A 21,201-nucleotide genomic window follows, 5' to 3' on the forward strand; every position below is an offset into this window, starting at 1 on the left:
GCAGAGGTGAGCTTGTCATCCTGTTCTTCCCTTTCAGAGCAGATGACGAAGCAGGGTTCCTGGGGAGAGAGATGGGCACTGAGGACATCCCAGCAGCCATCTCCTTCTTTGAAAAAAAGCTAGGCCTTCTGGGAAAAAGTGTTTTTGGGCTTCTCTATTGCTACCTAGCTCTCTGTGTATCCAGTCACTTCTCTTAAACTTCTAATATCTCTGATGAAGTCTGCGGGCTTCAGCTCTTGGTGCCTCAATTCAACAAAACAGCCATAAATGCCTACTCTGGTAAGATGTTCTTTTAGAAGCAATAGAAAGGTGTGACTGTGACCTCAGCTAGCTTGCTGTTGAGGAGGGATGCCATTGGCCAAAGCACATTCATAACAACTGTAGTGCAGACTCCATCTATTAAGTACCATCTTCTAAGTGGAACCTAAGGAAAGTTCAGTGGAGAAATTGACACTAGAGGGATTTTTCACAGAGACCAAGTAGAGGGCCTTCAAGGCAGAGAAAATATTTGGTTTTAGTTCTCTACCAATTGGTCTCAAGTTATATTTCCAGTTTTGATGTTTACTAGTTACCCAGTCATTTAGCTAGACAATTAGTCAGATGCGTGTGCATATGTGGATTGTCTATGATTGAGTGCTGGGGGAAAGGAGCCCTATGTTGCTGGCAGCTGTCAGGGGAGAACATCCCTGACTTAATGGGAAATTCTCAGAGAATAAACTTTAAGTTGGGAGGTTCCCATTGTGAGATGAGGTGCTGTTTCTAGTATGGAAGCCACTGGGCTTGAGATTAGTAGAAATGCACATGCCAGGGAAGTAGTTACACACATGGTTAGAAGACTCATGAGACAGGTAGGCTGGCCTACAGACTTGATTGCTTTATTCAAATTTTACTGAACAAAGAAGTTTTGATTGTGTGTGATGGGTCATAAATTATGCCAGAAACTGGAGGCAGAGGAACTAGGCAAACAGTGGTTATCTTTTTAAAGTATTCATGACTTGAAAGGGGAGACTAGGACTCCAAAATCAGCTCTTCACATGGAGGACAGAGGAGCATTCACTTTTAAATGGGAAAGTGGGAATACATATTAAGAAAATTGAGCTGAGCCTTGAAGGATTAGCAGGTGTTAAAGAGCCACACAGGATGAGGAAGGGCATTTGAGGTGGAGGGAAGTACATGCAAAAAAATCTGTAGGATATGAAAGAACGTGAAGCATGAAGCATGTTTTTACTTATTCTGAGAACTGCATGCAGGCCAGAAGGCTGAGAGCAGCAGGTGAGTGTGCAAATGTTGTCAGATAGGATGATGGAAGATACAGCAGGGCTAGTGCCTGAAGGACCCATGTGAGGATGCAGCATGCTAGCGTGGAAACAAGCCACAGGAAGATTTGCAGGATCGAGCACCACAGAGGCAATATTTGACAAGGTAGAGTTGAGGTGTGGGGCATGGCTGCATTGTAAGGCAGAAACTATATGGAGACAAGGTCTGTGGGCTAGACCTTTAGAGTTAAATAATATGAACAGATATTGCTGCAGGAGAAAACAGAAAAAAATAAGTAGGAATAGAGGAAGCTAAGATAAAAGATCATTAAGACTGTATCATAGAAGACACCATAAAAGACTGTTCAGAGAAAGTGTCAGGTACAGTGAAGGACTTCTGCAGAAAATTAGCTGAGAGGTCACCTGGTATGGCAATAACACAGTCACTGGTGACATTTATAAGCAGGAACTTGGCGAATTGTTGAAATGGAAAGCAAATAACAGGGTTTGGTAAAGGGGAAGTAGGTGGAGAGGAAATAGATGTAATGGGTATAGAAAATTCATTTGAAAAATCTGGCAGGGCTTGGGTAATGAATGGTCAGGAAGAGAATAGAGGTAATAGCTAAATGAGAAAGTATGTTATTTACTCATACATAATCCATGCATTTCAACCCAAATTGCCTATTTCAGTCTTTGTGTATTTGGTGTTTCCTCTTCTGCCGTATTGCTCAGCTTCCTAAGTTATTTTTGCCCCTCTTCACTTTTTTTTTAATTAAAAAAAAATTTTTAATTAAGGTATGATTGATATACACTCTTATGAAGGTTTCACATGAAAAAACAATGTGGTTACTACATTTACACATATTATCAAGTCCCCACCCATACCACAATGCAGTCACTGTCCATCAGTGCAGCAAGATGCCACAGATCCACTGTGTGCCTTCTCTGTCCTACACTGTTCTCCCCGTGATCCCCCACACCATGTGTACTAAACATAATTGTTGTTGAAATTTAACTAGTAAACTTCCTCTTCCTTGTTGTTAATTAGTTGTAACTATAAGACAATCGAAATGTTGCACTTTTATGTTTTTAACAAATGGGTACACAACTTAGTAAAATTTTTTTTGCAAGATTTAAGATCAGTTTAGAAAATTGTCAGCTCTCCCTCTTCCCTTTTTATCCAAAGTGTATCACTCACTTAATTTAAGACCATGTCATGCACACAGTAGGTGTCCAACATAGTTAATTGATTGCAAAGTTTCCTCTTTGCTTCATTGTGTTTGAAGATTTCTGCTAATGTAAATTTCAAGGAAAAGAAGAATAAAAAGGATTAATGACATCTTGGAAAGAATAAGCATATAAGATTTCTTACAAAGGAGATATCATATCTCATCATATTGAAGGTATGAATGAATTTTTTCTTGCTAGTTACTGTGGGAGACACTCACATAAAAACTGTAATTTTCGTCCAAATCATCCACTGAACAAAGGGACAAAGAGAAGCAGCTCACTTCTCACCACCCACTTTACACAAAGGGACTAAATTCAAATTCTGAGTTACTATGTTATCTTGGGATAATAGTTTAAATTTTAAGACTCCAAAGACCTAATAATTTCCCCTCTATTCCTTCCAAAGAGACATCTAGAACTAGAAATTAATAACATTTCCAACAAGGGAAACAAATGTTAATTTTGTGTCATTATGTAAAGGACATTATGTAGGTGTTTTCATACATGTTCTTTCATTTTCACAACAATCCTGAGAGAAAAGTCATATTGGTCTGAATTTAAAAACAAGTAAATTGATGCTTGGAGATACCTAGAAACAGGGCTTATTGATCTTCAAGACATTTTGCTTCAACACTGACATTAGTATATTGCATAATCATTTTGTCATAAAATTATATAAAGGATTCACTAAAAAGTTGATTTTTCCAAGAAGATCACTTACTGTAGGCATGCAAAGAGCTAAAACACAAACAAACAAAACTCAGCTGTTGGCGAGAGAAGATGTTAGGGAAATTATTGGAAATATCAACACCAAATAATAATAGAAATGATAATGATGATACCACTGCATTTCATTCTATCATATAGTACTTCTACTATTTTGTAAATGGATTTTTTCCCCACATGTGCTCTTACGCAGTTGTGTGGAATTGAGTGCTGGAAAATTCAGAATCTTGCTGGACTGTTTTTAATAAGAATCCTCTGGTTTGGAAAAGACACTGAACTATCCATGCTAGAAAAGGTGGATCATAATAAAGTCTATTTCTTTCAATTGCAACTGGCCAGCCCTGAACATGTAAAAATATCAGAAGATTGAAAATGGAAAACGGGTGCTCCATCTTCTAGCAAGAGTTCACCCTGTGGGTTTGGAATGTGTGGCTTGAAGGCCCCTGGTTCTGGAACACAGATGTCAAACACAGCTGGCCAGTTCTGGAAATTTTCAGAGATTTCTGGCTGGTGTTCTGGGGCCTGGCTGGCTTTGGAGAGGCTGTGCTCTGGGTTCTCCCTGATCCGGAGAACAGTGAGCATAGCCAGCTGGCTCCCACCTCTGGCCAAGCTGCAGATGAACTGATGCTGCATCTGGGGGCCCAAAGTCTGAGAGGTCTGTTATCAGCAAATCTGGGAGAAAGAAAAAGCTGATAAATTTTCTGAGGGGTTCCTGTCACCAGGGGAAAACTGAATAGCGTAAAAGGATATTTTGTGTCCTCAGTACTGATTCAGATGTCACTGGATTTATGTATTAATGAGTTTAGTAATTAGGTCTCCATACAAAATAAATGTGTTTACAATCTTGTAATATGGACATGACAAAGATTCTCTCCTTGACTAAACTCTAGCCAGGCTCCTCTCTGCCCTCTTTTCAACTAGGTCTCAATATGGTCTGTAAAACCACAGATTCGTAACATAAATGACTTAGGTCAGAGTCAGAGAGAGACAGGAAGATATTTATCCAGCTGGTTTTGAGGCAGAGGAAGGGACCGTAATCCAAGGAATACAGGTAACTTTCAGAGGTTGGAAGAAGAAAAGGGACACAGATTCTCCCCTAGATCCTTCAGAAGAAACCAGCCTTACTGACATCTTCATTTAATTCCTGTGAAACCCATTTTGGAACTCAGACTGTCAGAACTATAATAAGAGAATGAATTTGTGTTGCTATAAGTCATTGTTAACAGTAATCTGTTATAGCAACAACAGGAAACCAACACAAGCATCTAAATAGGACAATTTAAGAATGAATTTTCCCTTGTTGAAAAATGAAGAGACCCAAATCTGTCTTTGATGGCATCCTTGGGATTCTTCATGCCCTTTAACCTTATTCCTTTTCCTCTGAATTAAACTTTAATAGTTAGTTGTGATCAGTTACTCTTGTTTTAATATTCTGTAATTCCATCTCTTTAGGGCATCAAACCCACAGAGAGTCGACCCCACAGTAGAATCTTGAGGCATGCTTGATTTATTGATATCATTTGCTTATCACTATTTTCTGAATTAAGCATCTTGTTACTAATTTCCTGGAAAAAATAATTGCAATAGAAATCAGGATGCAATTCAAGAAATGATTGCCTTTTACACCTCTCCATTCCTGTTTTTTAAAACATTCATCTTAAACTTACTTTTATTTGCATAAAGATGACTCATGCCAGAGCTATTACAGAATGTATGAAATGTATTTTGAGAGAAAAATAACATAAAACAGATACTCCTTTTCTCTGGATATTTAAGAAAGAAAAATATTTTGTTTCTGTCCAAAGTTTTTGTGTTCATGCAAAATATTCTCAAGGCACTCAATTTTTGTTCCCACCTTTGCATGGGCTTGTGCTTTTCTGCATATTTCTATACGCTAACTTCATCCTTTTGCTATGTGCTGCTTATTTACACAGTCTGAACAGTGATGTTATCTAAGTTATATGCAAACATGGTCTGCTATGTGGATATGTCTTAAATCATAACTTTAGTTTGCCGTGAAATCTAAACTCTTAAGAGATGCCATTCTGATCTCCCAACAGTTATTCCATAAAAAGTGTTTGTCTCTGAAAAATGAACTTGGTTTTTTATAATTTATTGAGACAGTTCTAACCTGCACAAAAATTTGCCAGTATTGAAAATGAGTTGGCATATTTCCTTCACAAAAATGGAACTACTCGTGATAATCTGTAACATGCAAATCTTGCTTATTTATCCATTTTACTCTGAGAGTAAGAACTTGTCTAAAAATGGGAACCCTTTTCATCTTTAACTAGCTGTGACTTGACAAAATAATCTCACTAACCAGCTCACCATATATTTAGTTTGATAAGCAACATAGATGTTTATAGTGATTTGCTTTTTGAATATTAATTTGGTAAACTGTGGTTGTGGTTTTCATCTAGAAAAAAGACAGGGCAGGTAGGGCTCTTTGGGGCCAATCTCTTTTCCTCTCTCTTTTATTCTCTTTTCCTCAGAGGCTGTGGCTGTGTCAGGGTCAATCCACTCTGCATCTGGGCTTTTCTTCATTGAGAAGCAGGTGGATAGATGGCCTATCAAAGGGACTTATGGTGCAAACTGAGAAACCGCAGGGAAGGCAGGGTGAGTTTTAGGGATTGAGCATCAAACCCTACTTCATATTCCTAAAAGTTATTCCAAGATACATAGATGTTATGATGAAAAGTAATTGCATGTAATTTGAGAGACCTAAAATACTACAGTGTAGATGCAGGTGAAACAGTTTAACCATCTAGAAACAAAGACATTTTTAGCATTTGTAGAAAATTTATATAGGAAGAAAGTGGCCTTTTGTGGATGACGTTTTATGAATACTGCCAGGGTAGAAGAGAAATACAGTCAGTATAAGCTGTGGGAGGAAAATGGCTGCCCCCCCCACTGAGACTGTGGGTAAAAAGGTGCAAGTCCTGAGTTGTAAAGCCCAAGGCTCTTCTCTTTAGGTACCACAACTCCCTTCCTTGCACCTCTTCCCTCCCAGTAAAATGCAGTCCAGTAAATATCCTGGCTTCTCTATTCTAACAGTTGCTCCACCCACGGGAAAGAGCTAGCAAAGCATCAAAGACAGAGTGAGTGGTGGCCTCCTTGTTCCTCTAGGCTGAGAGAGAAATGAGAGAAAGGGGCCCTGGTCATGCTCTTTAGTCATGGCTATTTTAAGTGCCATGTGTGTGGAAGTCTGAGGGGTTAGACCTCAAAGGTCTCAGATTAACCATTCTCCATTAAACAGTGGAGTAAACTCATACTTCAGTTGAGCATCCTACAAGAAGACAAGCAGCACTGAGACTGAGCCTTTAAATCGAGGACTCCAGAATGCTCATAAGTGGGTCAAATAGAATCAAATTTCTATTTGACGGCATATAGAATTTACCGGTTTGCAGAGACTGAGTTTGTGGTATTTACCAATTTTAATTTCATATTATCCATCTACCATTATCAATATATCTCACTCACCAAACAGCCATACAATTAGATTTTACATCTTAAATCTGAGTGGAGATGGTTTAAATCTTCTCTCATCACTTGGTCACACAAACAAGAATTATTCAGGCATTTGGAAAAGTATATCTCTCCCTAGGAAATTCCAGATAGTGTCTTGATTTGAAAATCTGACTGTCACTTTGGCTTTCCTTATTTTTTAAATGCAGACAAATCAAAATAAAAGATATGGCATCATAATGTCATTTTAATCCATTTGAAATAATTCATATAAATCTTTTTAATCCATTTGAAATAATTCATATAAAACTTTCAATATATGTTTCTCTTTATCTTTTTCCTAAGTTTAGAAAATTATCATCTCTTATTTTGTGTACAATTAAACAACTAACCATGAGTATTACTGTTTAATACATCATTTGAATTCAACATCTATCTTGCAAAAGTTCATTTGCATATTCTATCATATTTGTGCATTTGTATCATTCTATTGTTTTCACATTCTATCATTCTATAAATGAGGTCACGATCTTTAACAATGATGAAATGAATGAAGTAATGGTCGGCTTGCAACCCTGCTTTTGCCTCTTTTATTTACTTAATTCCAGAGAAATAATTTTTGATAATTTTATTAGGGAATAAACCACAAAGGTATTAAACTAAACATGTCCCTCCCCAGACCACTGCCTTGATGAAAGTTGTTTGGCTTTGTGGAGGACCCCACAGAAACCTGAATTCCCTGGGATCATTTTATTTGACTGCTGTGCTTTAGTGTTCTTAATTTTCAGAGTGCTTAAATTTTAACTGGAAGAGGAGAAAGAAATCATTATACAGATAATGTTTTGTAGCCCATCTCATATATATACACTTGAGTATGTTCACAAGCAAATTTTCTGGTTAAAATGGTATATGGGATAATTTAGTGCCTGGCTTTGGGAAGTGCATGTGTTTATCCAGTGATGGGTGGTTTGAACCAAGTTAGGAAAAACTGGAATAAAACTTTACTTTCCTCCTTAGACTTTTTGTTTTATGGGAAAAAAAAGAATTTTTAACTTTCTTCTTGAGTAAGGAAGAAAGGAGCTCAAACAGACAAGGGCACTATTTAATATCTTACTTTTTTTTTTTTTTTGTCTCAGTAAAGCAAAAAAATTCTTGAAGTTTTTGTTTCAACTTCCATAGTCACAGACACATTCTTATTAAAAGAAACAATAATATATTTTTAAAAAGATACAGAAGAACTGTGAATGAAACTTTTTTATGATACTACTAACATAACCAGATAATTTTCAAAAAATTAATAATAATACAAATTCTGTTCTCAAGTCAGTTATGCATAATTTCAGTAAGAAAAGAACTATACTTAAGGTGGTTCTAGTAAGATCCAGTTATAAATTTTCTCAAAAAATTATAGTTTTAGTCTTGTGGTATATCTAAGCATGTCCTTATGTACATGTAAGAGGGTGTTCTATTTTTTACCAGTTTTATAATAAAGTGTTTTAATAAATAATTTTTAATAGATAAAGTCTGTATTTAATACTTAAAGTGTTTACTATGGAAAAGGAAAGAGATGAAATTTATCATGGCATAGGACTGTGGCTACAGAGTCTTGAAGTGAAAAATCAGATTTTGATGTTGTACATTAGATTTCATTAATGTATCTTTGATTAACTATTTAAAGAACACTTGTCAAGTATTTGACTGTAATTCACAAAGCCTCCTGAAGCTGAGAAATGTTTATTAGTCATACGTTCAACTCATGGCCCAGTTTTTAAGGCAGAACACCAGAGAGTGAGCTGGATGGATTATGCTTCGATCTTAGCAGATAGCAGAAGCGACTCTGAAATAGCAATAGATATGCCCTGCAGTGATGCGACTCAGTCCTGCTTCCCTGCATCTTGTGTAGTAAGCAAGAGTCCAGCATATTAGTGGATGCAGGTACCTGGAAACAGGTAACAGGAAGTTTCATGCTGTTCATAACAGTAATAGTCCCATGGCTGCAGTACGTCCATAGCCCAAAGGATAATAGGCAAGTAGAGGAGCTTAAAGTTCACTAAACTGACTCAAAGAAGATGGCTTCTTCCCCAAATGATAAAATATTAATTTTATTTACATTCTCATCTTAATATATCTCTGATACACCCTTGCAGTATTTTCTCTCAACTGTTTAAGAAAATCTAATTTTCAGTAGTTTCTTCCTTTTGGTTTGTTTCCTACTTTCAGATGATGGGTTGAAATCAACTGACTCTCTTACAGGTATTCCATAAACTCAGTCTCATGCAATGCCTATCTCTCATGGCACTGAGCAATCTCACTTGCTAAACATCTGTGGACTACACGCTAGTGGAAAACTGTTTGCCTGAATAAAATAGGATTGAAGTAAATTAGAAAATAGAACAAAGCATGCATCTCTAGAAAGTAAGGCAGAGAGGCTGTGACCTGGAGCTCAGAGTCCCCCCACTGGGGCAGATTCCTTTAACACATTGCTTAGCTGTGGTGTGCGACCAGTGGTTTCTGGTAAGTCAGGTGTGACTTATCAATCATAGCTTAGGTGCTGTCCTTCCTGGTACTAGTTGGAAATCGGTAGTAACCTGGACTTCATACTGCTGGGTATTCCAGATCTGAGTTAAACTAAGGAATTAACCTGAAGGATTTGGACTGAAAAAAAAAAAAGAAGGAAGGAAGAAAACAATGACTTAAATTATTAGAATTTTTCTTCAAAGCGTGAGACAAGCTCTTCTTACTTCTTGATGTTACTCCTTTTCAGAAGAAGGAATGCGGGCAACAGATACAATTTTTTTTAAAGAAAAAGCCACAAATCATTAAAAAGAATTTATGATAGGACAAGAAGGCACCTATGGGCATGAAAAGTCAGTGGGTTTATTCCAGAAAAATGAAAAAAGGTGCATGTGAAACAAATATGTAAAGGAGGTTTTGAAAAAAGATAACTACTCATTAGGCGAGAATTGAAAAAGATAGGCTTAACCGGAAATAAAGAAAATATAAATTCATGGGAAATGATATAATTAAAACCAGTTGAACAATGGAACATATAACTAAAGTGATATTTGTAATTCGGCCACTAGAGAATTAAAAACTAGATTCAAACGATTTGCAGAAATTCTTTAGAGAGCATGATTTGTGTATCAGGCTGTTCACAGTATGACCTCATCTCAAGCAGTTCAGTGACTTTTTTCTATTTATACTGAGTGCATCTTTCTTACTTTCTGGGATTCTCTTAATAGAGAGATTCTCTTTCCCCAGAATGTTCTCATGGACAACTTCATGTTTCTTTAGATAGTTTCTAGCTTCCAGTTCTATAGACTGTCCATCCAGCAACATTCTAAGATTTGCTTCTTTAGCAATTCCAGAAAAGGCTTTTATAAAACTGAAGTGAAAGATTCACTGTCAGAGAGAGTATTGTTACATCAGAGAATTATCATTTATGGTCAATTGTGCAGGTGGTAAATACCTGGACGTGAACTCTAGCATTCTTTCATACAAGTTGTGTGACTAAGGGCAAGTTTCTTTAGACCTACTTTTCTCCATTTGTCAAGTGGCAATGTAAATAACAGCATTTACTTTTGTCATTAGATATTGCATCAGAAGGGCAAAAAATAAAAATATGAACAGTAATTTTGCCTTGTAATCAGAAGTCCTAAGTCAGGGATGTCCGGTTTAATGGTACCACAAGGTCCAAGGTTCTTTCTACTGTTCTCCATCTATAGGGCCGTCTCCCCTTAGACTTCACACCCAGAGAAATTACAGCCTTTAAACCATCAAGTGGATTGAGTTCTGGGTTTCTCCTTTTATGTGTGTTATGATCTGAGTTGTGTCTCCCTAAAATTTATGACCCCTAGTATCTCAGGATTCAACCATATTTCTAGATTGGGGCTTTAAAAAGGTATTGAAGGTTAGATGAAGTCGTTTGGGTAGGCCATAATCTAATAAGACTGGTGCCCTTTATTAAGAGTTGATTAGGACACAGATACACACAGAAGGAAGCCCCCTCAAGGGCACAGAGGAGAAGACTTCCATCTGTAAGACAAGGAGAGAGGCCTCAGAAGAAATCAATCCTGCCAACACTTTGATCTGGGACTTTCTGCCTCCAGAAATGTGAGAAAATGTTATTTCTGTTGTTCCAGCCATCCAGTTTGTGATACGTTGTTATGGCAGCACTAACAAACTAAAATAATGTTCAGGGAAACCCCTTCATCAGGGTCTCCTCTACAAATCATTGGCCACACTTGTGTTACCTGTTCATTACTAATTCACTCACAAGCAAAGGGTTGGGATTATCATAACTGATTAATAAAGTCCCAGCTCTTTGGAAATTAGTGAATACCAGAAAAAAAAGGGGAGGTTTTATTAGAAAGGAAAAAAAGGAATTATAAAAAGAAAGATTTGGCACACAGTAATGTCTCTACATTAAAAATTGTTGTGAGGATTAAACTAGAAAACTTATGAAACACTTCGTATGGTTCCTGGAGCATTAAATTATTATTATCATTAATTATTAGTAAGCTTCAGTTAGCTGGAGTTCACAGAAGCAATGCCTTGTATTCTTTAGAGGAGAATGTATTATTATTTCAGTAACATTCATTTTGGGTGAGAACATACATTATTGTGGATAAAATGAGAGTTCCTGTGGCCAGGATTCTCACCTGGCCCTGGTTGACTAGCTCACTGCACACCTGTGGGCAATACATGGCTGTTGACTGTAATAAAGAGCTCCGCCCAGTGTTCTGGGCATGACATGGTGGCAGGGCTGCAAGGCTGCAGGAGAGCAGAGCAGAGGCTGGAGTGGTGGCAACACCGAGGACAGAGGCCCAGAGGACGGCTGTGTGGGACGGCTGTGCGGGCAGAGGGGCTCAGAGGCAGAGACTGGCTTGCTGCATGCAGACTTGCTCTGAGTGAATGGGATTCTAGTGACTGACCTGCCATCTGGAAATAAAGTTGGGTATAACCCTTTCATCCCAAGAACATTTTGATGTCATTTTCTTTGGTCACATGGAATCCATAGTGAACTTGCCCGCAGCTGCAACCCATTGGCAAGAGAATTATACAGCATTCCTATGTACTGTAAGCAGCATTATTGTATGGTTCCAACATAATTCTAATAAGAAATAATAACTATATCAGTAATTTTATTCCCTTATTTGAAGAAAGTATTACACACTAGCTAATAATTGTTGATACACAATCCATGTTCTTTACTAAGAAATTTTTTTTTGCATTGAAATGCAAACTCTGTATTGGGTTGAATGGTGACCTATTAAAAGGTATGTCCATATTCTAATTACCTGAACTTGTGAATGTGAGCTTATTTGAGAAAAGGGTCTTTACAAATACAGTTAAGGTAAGGATCTTGAGATGAGGAGATGGTTTTGAATTCTCCAAGTGTTCACTAAATCCAATGACAAGTGTTCTTATAAGACACACAGAGGAATAGACAGATACACAGAGGAGAAAATGGGAAGACAGAGTAGAGACAGTTGTGGCCACTAGCCAAGGAATGCTGAGAGTAGTAATAAGCTGAAAGAGGCAAGGAAGGATTCCCTCCTAGAGCCCCCAGAGGGAACACAGTCTTGCCAACACCTTGATTTCATACTTCTGGCCTCCAGAACTGTGTGCAAATAAATTTCTGTTTGAAGCCATCAAGTTTGTTGCATTTCTTACAGCAGCCTCAGGAAACTAATACAAACCCCATGCATGTTGACTTCAATTATTTTGATATATTATTTGGCATGTGTAATTCCTGGGCTGTTAGGATTTTTTGAAAACATTTTCTGTGCTGATTTATCTAGAGAAAATGATGAAATCAAGTTGAGATACTGTATGAGTATGAATCTGAACATCTGATTTGCCACAATTGGTTGTCTTCTCTGGGGCTGCCCTTCCTTCTAAAGGATTAGGATTTCTTTTAGATATCAAACATGTCATGGATGGTCACTTGCTAGATGAAGAGTGTCCATAAGTGGAAAAATGAGTTTTCACCCTGAGGTATTAAACAGTAGTAATAATAAATTTCTTTTGGTACCTCTAGCCTTTCTAAGGGTCTATAGTCCATTGAGCCACTTGCAGTTAGGTACTCTGTGCTCTATTTTTCTGAGGTAGAGAGAGAAAAGAATGAACCCTGGGATTCTCTTTAAATGACAGCTATAGCATTATGCTTAAAGAGGAGAATTTCTTCCATTACTGCCTGTCTCTCCTAACTTTCAGATAAGTTTTTGTCTTATATCACACAAAGCAACCAAAAATGAAATTGATTAAATAATTGGGCAATTCTTATATGTGGTTTCCTGTACCTACGTGTCTAACAAGATATGGTTAATTCTCACATTGTCATAATAAAACTTAACATTTGTATAAAAAAAAATACTAACTTTTAAATCAGATCAGGCACATACTGGCAAGTGGCAGACTGAGTGCTGTGACTAAGAAATAAAAGATACCACAGTTTGGAGACTCACCAAAAAAAAAAAAGAGAAAAGAAACCCTGAAATGTCTCGAATTACTTAGTATTGAATTATACAAAAACTTTGGGTTTTTCATTTTGATTTTACAAAATTAACATTTGCCCTTTGACAGTTTAAAACCATTCTAGTGGGGAAAAGAATTGTATTCTATCGCTTGAAATTTTGCTTGATTTTGGCTGTTTTTTTGGTATTCATGTCCATGCCATATAAGCTTTGAGCAAAATGTGACCTTAATCAAGTGCCAAGTTCAATCTAAGAACAACAATAAAGATCTCTTAAGAGTGTAGGGGTAGTTAGTAATGACTAGCTCTAGAGCCCAAAACACCCACGTTGTAGAAACCCCAGGAAATTCCTGCCATTAACATGCTCCTTCACATTTTTTTCTAAAGAAAAAAAGGAAAATGAAAATTAATTCCTTTCAGGCATTAAACTCAAGATAATTCACATATTAAAACCTTTATTTCATTACTTTCCATTTGTTTTCTTAAGGCGTATTCTGGCCCATAGCAGTTTTGCAGTGTTTACTCTAGTTTCCAAAGAAAGAGATTGTTCTGAGAGTGCAGATGTCTAAGCACTTAACATCACAACCTTCAGTTGCCAAGGAAATGGGAAAAGTTGAACTCTTCTGCAGAACTAATTTGCTAAGCTGTGCATTTGTATTTTGATTGTAACTACTTACTTTCAGCTGTTGGCTTTATCGTCACTATTCCCACATCTTTTATTCTGTTTCTATGTCTTGGTCTTTAATGGGGTTGTAGTAAGGGAGATCTGGCATGTACCATCTCTAATAGTTTACTTAATTACTTATTTGCAACAATAAATCTTGGGAGAAAAGGCCTAGGACAATTTTGTTATGTCTTTGATTTTAATTTTAGTTTAGAGCAGAGAGGTATTTTCCTAAAATATTTATGTCTATATAATTTATAAAATGTGTTATATAAAACCCTACTGTGAAGCAGATGTGATTTTTCTTTTGCTTCTTTTCAATATTCAGTTTGCCTCTTTGACTCTTAGTGGAAGTAAGGTCTTTATGTAGCTTACTCTCCACCTTACTTATTCATTTAACAAACACATAGTGCTCATCCCTAATGTATACTTGTGCTACAAAAACTGCTGGGAGAAATCCAAAGAAACAGAAGGGTTGTAATCCTCCTGATGGGTGATAAGAAATGTGTACTTACATAAACAGTAACTCAAGGTAATGGTCAATCACAAAGTAGGTACTAGAGAAAGAAGAAAAAGTCTTATTTCTAACCAGAGTAAACATGAGTTAAACTGTACTTTAAAAGCAGAATTTCATTCAGTGAATATAGACATAACGGAGCTGAGGGGGGATGCCTAAGAGTGGAGAAGGACCGTTGCAAGTGTATGTGGGTGGGAAAGATGTTATCCAGGAGGAAGGACAAAAAAGAGTATGGCTGGCTCAGGGACTTGTGCTTGAAAAGTAGATCCAGGACACGTCACAGAGGGCCTTGTGTACTTAGTCAATTATTAATCAAACAAATGACATGATTTGATTTTCCTTTAGTAGTATTAATGTGACCACTCAAAGACTGATGCATATTGTGATCCACAGACTACCTGCATCAGAATCACATGGGGATGTTTATTGAATATGTGGCTTACCTACTGTATTGATTTATCTGGGGGCTACTATGCTCTGGAAGTGATTCTTATCTACCAGGAAGCTCAAGAACTTCAGGAATAATGGAGAAAATTTAGGGAGATTGTAAGACCAGTTAGGAAGTAACTAAAATATTCAGGAGAGATAATATAAATCATAGCTATGTAAAGGAAGGAAAGTATAGGCACCGGGTCAAGACAGACTGGGTTTAATACCATCTCTACCACTTTGGACTTTGTATAACCCTTAACAAAATTCTCTGAGCTTTAGTTTCTTCATCTATGAAATAACATTACCATTGCCTACTCATAGAATACAAAAACATTCAAAATACATGAGAATACATTGTACCATACATAAAAAGCAGTGCTTAAAATATGGTTTCTTGTTCCGTGAAGTAGGGCATTAATGTAGGTGATCATCTAATCTCAAATAATTAAGAGGACCTTGGAGATCTTGCCTTCACTCTTGGCTTAAATTATGTCCATGTGCAGTTGATTTAAGGTTTCTTTAGTTTGAACTCTCTTCTAAAATCCATACTGCCTGCTTAATATTTCTTAGATGACTCAAAAGCCCAACCAACTTAACATTTTCCAAAATCAACTTATGATCTTACAAAACTGTTATCTTCCAGTGTTTCCTATTAAAAATAAAGGTCTCTACTACCCATGAAGTTACATAAACCAGACACTTAGAGTCATCCTTGGTAACTTCCTTTTCTTACTCCTCAGATAAAGTAATCTCCTGTTTCCTAAATAATCAATATTTCCTCTCTACTAGATCATTTTTATCAATATACAAACATCCTGGAACCTGTCAACTTAAAAAACAATCTTCCTTTGATTCTACTTTTCTGTCCAGTTATTGACCCATTTCTCAGCTTTTTTAAAAAAGCCAAACTCTGTACCAGTGTTATATGTACTTACTGACTCTACTTTTTCTTTCTTTCTCTTAAATATGCTTCCAGCAGATTTCTCCTCCTTAACCTCCACCCAAACTGCACTGATTGAGTCCCCAGTGATCTCTGTGTTATCAAATCCACTAGTAAATTCTCAGGCTTGATCTTAATCTATAGTTAATCACTCATTCATTCCTTTTGAAGCATTTCCTTCATGCATTTTCTGGAGCCCCATTCTCTTGGTGCTTTTTCCTTCTGTATCTACTATTACTCCTAGGTAATCTCACCTAGTCCCATAGCTTTGCAGACATCTGGTGACTCCTATATTTGTACCTCTAGCCTAGACATCCCCCTGAAGTCCAAGACTGATTTACTCAACTGCCAATCGATATCTCCACTTGGATATTGAATAGACAGATGTGTCTAAAGACAAATAATTAAATAATAATACTGTAACTCTGGGGGGAAAATATTTCCCATCCAGGGGCAAATAACCTTTGAAGCTGAAAGCAGTCAAAAGGAGGAATAAAGTGGGAGAAACTCATTTATTGCTTACAAACACTCATCTACTTTTGCTAGCTGGTGTCTGTCACCACCTGGCTGTAAAAAGGACCCCACCAAACCTCTCAAGTCCTGGTGCTCACTCACTCTCCACCCCCTTTGTAATCACCTATTGATACAGAGATGACCACTTCTCTCCACCCCTTGGAAACACCTATTGATATGGAGATGAACTAAGGCCAGGTGAGAGATTCTGGAAATACTGCAATTTTACCCACTCATACCTTCTTCAATTTTACTCCTTCTTAGCTTTCCACATCTAAATAAATGGTAAAAATTTTCCAGTGACTTAATTACTTGTTTTATTCCATGGGAAATTTATTGCAACTTTCATTTAATGTATATCTACTTTTCTTAACTCACATTGTAAGAATCTTAATCATATTTTTCTCAATCAATAACAAATAAGAAACAGAAAAGTAAAACTAGAAGACAGCATCCAGAGGAAGGCTCATAAGAAAAAGCTGAATCCCAAGAAGGAAGACGGTTAATTTAACATAAAGAAAAAGTATAAGAGTTGATGTTCATTGTCAATGTCAATAAAAGGATAATTTGTGTTTAGTAAATACTGTCTATAGAAGTATTAAATTCGCTTGTAAGGGTTTCCATCAGAATGGCTATGAAATAATAAAAATTGAGCACTTGAATGGTAAGGTTCAGGTTTGAAAATCATTTAATTTCAGGGAACAGAATCTTATTCTTTGATAATGCTCTCAAAATAAAAACATTAGTTTATTTCTTCATTTTACATTGTATTATTTGATACTATCTACTAGATAGACATGATGTAAATCTTAATGGAGCAAAATCAACCCAACATCATTTTTCAGCTTCCATGGTTTTTGATAGTTCTTTCTATGCATCTTTCTGTGACAGGGATCAAAATTTCAGTTAATTGGGCTTAAACTTCCTATTATATTTTATGTTTCCTTTCTAAGAATTCCTGCTTATACAATATCAACTTTATCTTTTGTTAGTATTAAATTTCTCTTGTGCTCTGGACTTGTAAACCTGTGACAATTATATGGAATGACCTAAACTCTCAGCCAATGTAAAGTTACTTTATGCATGCTTTGGACATGCTAACAAACTTCCTCTGTTTATTTTGAATGCTACTCTGTATTACAAAAAGACAAATGGATATCAGCCTTATGAGTTTTATGGTGGAAGTCGATCTTAATTGTACATGTGTTAAGTGGATGATGGGGATCATTTACTTTTCTTTATAAGCCATTCTGGCATATTTATAATACCCTTAAAATTAGCCTTTCTATATAATTTCACTTACCATGTGTTTATTGAGCATCTGATGGTATAGTGCCAGGAACAATGGGAGGTGCAAAGGAAATGTGACCCATGGTGTTAATTGTTTGGGTGCTTGAGTCTAGTAGAGTAGAAAATGTACACAGCACAGGGCCCAAGTTGTAGGAGATTAAATATTTGAATAAAGTGATGGAGCCAATAGGGGAAGTCCCTTGGTATGACAAGGTACAAGGAAATGATTTCAAGTTTGTCTTTTTAAATTATGGCCACAAAATGCTCTTGCCTAGAACCATAGACCCTTTCTCTAGTTACTGAGATTCTGAGAGAGCTGATTTTTATTCTAATAAAGTTAAATTGTGAAATTAAAAAGATTAAGTGACAGATCAGAAAATAGAAAAAGCATTGAAAAATAATTCCTTACATTCTCAGTATAACAAAACATAAATAATCAATACATTGAATGCCTTTGAATCTTTTAATGTCTTTTTAAATGTCTTTATTGATGATATTATTATTTTTATAATTTGGTCAGTAAGTTTAAATTCTGAAACAACCAGATAGTATTTCAAATAGTGAATTAAGTAAGTTTGGGGGCAAAAATGTAGTGTGATTATGAAGCACTGGGACTGATTTTAGGGTGGTTTAGTAAAAGGATCATTTCACTTTTATAATTGTGAAATCTATTCTTTATTTAATGCTTACTATAAGCCAGGCTCTGCATATTATCACATCTGATTCTTGTAATGATTTTTTTGAAGTATTCTCCTTAGCTCCATTTTTACAGGTGAAAAAAATAATAGAGAATAAATAGTTGGCAAGAGGGATAAGTAGATTCCAACCCAAGTCTGTCTTTGTTCTGAAGCCCATTCTTTTATATTTAAAGACACAGTGCCTCTGAATTGCAGTTAGAAAACCTAAAAGAAAATCCTTGTTTGTATTCTTTTATGAGTTTTGTGATTTGGGCAAGTCACTTAAATACTCTAATCCTTAATTTCTTTTTCAAACAGGAAAATTACACCTACACTGAACTACATAATCCTTATGGTAAGGAATAAAAATAAGATAATTACTTTAAAGAATGACTATAAAACATTAAGATCTACACAGAAGTATGGTAATGTGAGGACAACTAGAAATAAAACATTTATTAACAACATTCTGAGTAATACCACCACTCATGGCACATAATGAAGAGCCTTTGGTAGCATCTTCTTTGAAATAAACTACTATTTGGATGTAGATCCGCTAGTTTAAAGAAAAAAAGCCTTATGTCCTACAGTTACCACCACTGCTATATATATTCACCAAAAGAATTTGCAAATTGAATGCAAAATATAGCTAATCTGATTGTCTTCAAATAGACGAAACACAAAAGTAGCAGAAGTTCTTACTTTCCTAACAACTGTATTGCCATCATGTAGAATCTGATGCATAGATAATTATACACACAGCATGCACACATAGGCACATACACATATATATATCTGAATGGATAAATGGATATATTGCCAATGCTTTTGGAAGAGAACACTTACAGAAGCTATTTTTAATATTCCGACTAAGTCATTTGGGGGTGGCCTCATAAAAAAGGACATAAATTTTGAAGACTTTAAGAAGGAGATGGTAGAAAGTATACTGGACTTAATTTCAATGCCTGGATTTTGGTCCTAAGATCATCTACTATTCTGTGATTTGGATGATTCATTTAATCATGTTTAACTCTTGTGAAAACAGCTTAATAATGTTTGCTATTTCTGCATCATAAAATTAAGCTAGTTCCTAAAAAGAGATAATGCACCTTATCCATTTTGGCATCGTAAAACCTAGTTCATTACCTGGCAAAGAGAGATGCTTGAGAAATGGAAATAGAAGAATTTAAAAACTGTATGTATATTAATATTTTTCCTTATTCATTCAAAAGATATTTTTCAGATATCTACTATGCTGCCTGTTTTTTAGACTTTGGAGTAGTGGATAATATTAAATTATTTCAACTCCTCTGATTACAACCCAAGTAGTCATCTTAATGTGAAACATTTAGATCATACATACATCACCTGCTTCTTGTGCTCATACTGGCTAAACTGTCAGCACCATCAATTAATGAGTGAGATTAAATTAGTACAATGCAAATAATACAGCAGTAATACATGTGGTTTTCACTAAGTTATTACTCTTTTTAAATGAGGCCTATCATTATGTCATCTATTGATGTAAAAATCCTCTAATGTCTGAATAGTGGGCTTGTCTGGAGCATGATTATGTTTATTCCCTAATAATTTTATAACTAGTCTAGCCAAATGCAATAGTCTAAGGCTTATCCTTGAACTAATTGCTCAGATGGCCACAAAATTGCAATTTCTCAAAAATAGAAATTGTCTAAAACTAGACTGTGATTATTAAATAAGTTTGTTTCAACTAAGGAATTATGTTACATATGCAAATGTGTTCCCTGTTTCTTTTAAACATAATAGTATTTGCTAGAGGAAAGAAAAGCTTCCAGATCTCCTAATTTGGAAGGACAGACTGAAAAATGATCAGAAAGTTCAAAGTGCCTGACTCAACAGTTTATCTTATGTTCTGAATTACTGCCAGTTATCTTCATACATCACTCTTTAAACATAAACTTTTCTACAGAGTTCATCTAGTGTCATCTTTTAAGAAGAGTTAGCAACTAAAACTTTATTCTGATGCCCAAGGTCCAGGGAAAGCACGTAACCATGCTTTTATCATAAATTTTCAGAAATTTAATTGGAATATCTACATTTTGTTTAGGATAAAAGGTGCAGAGCTGGAAAACAAAACAGATGCCCTTTAAGCAAAAACCACAAAGAATAGGGATTAGTAGGGATCATAACTGTCCTTTTCCTAGATGCCAGGGGTTATAAATTGACACACATCAATTTCGTTTCCAACTGAAGTTCACATACATTATTTCAGCCTGCAGACATTTAGAAAGGAAATGCCCATTAAAGATTGGAAAGGTGCTAGAAAATGGGAAAGACTCTTAATTTTGACAAAAATTAGTCTGTTCAACAAGAATCTGTTGCCACCGATGATTATAGCGTAAGTGCCTTGGTTTGCCTTTCTGGCATTTATTGATTAAAGGTAACCATAGTTACGCAAGAATAGGTTAGAAGAATCCTAGCCAGTATGTTCCTGATTACTTTGTCCAAATCAGCTCTGACATCTCAGAACCGGAGTTTTGTTATCTGGCCTCTTTCCTTACTGGCTATATAACTGCCTTAGGTAATGCTCAACTGAACTCCTAGGCCGTTGTGCAGTGACCTTGGCATTCTCGTATGCTCTGTGGGAATAAAAATTTCTACTTTTCTGGCAAGAAATTTGAGATAATTTATCAAGATTTCTTTGTGTCTCCTTGCTAGGTAAATTCATATCTTAAGACTCTATCCTAAAGAAAAAAATTAGAGATATACAAAAGATATGATCATGTATAAATGTTCATAGGAATATTTTTAATAGAAATAAAAATACAGAAAACACTTGAAAATTCAAGTAAAGGTAGTTATAATAAGGTGATATGGAAGCATTTTGCTACCATTAATCATCATGTGTTTGATTAGAAATAAAGTTAATGTACATCAGTAGGGGAATGGTTAAACTAATTATATGACAAAGCAACATCTGGAGTATCATGCCACTATTTAAAAAGAACAGAGTTGAACTATATCAGTTGAT

Source organism: Manis pentadactyla, chromosome 1, assembly GCF_030020395.1.
Source record: "Manis pentadactyla isolate mManPen7 chromosome 1, mManPen7.hap1, whole genome shotgun sequence".
Classification (NCBI taxonomy): Eukaryota; Metazoa; Chordata; class Mammalia; order Pholidota; family Manidae; genus Manis; species Manis pentadactyla.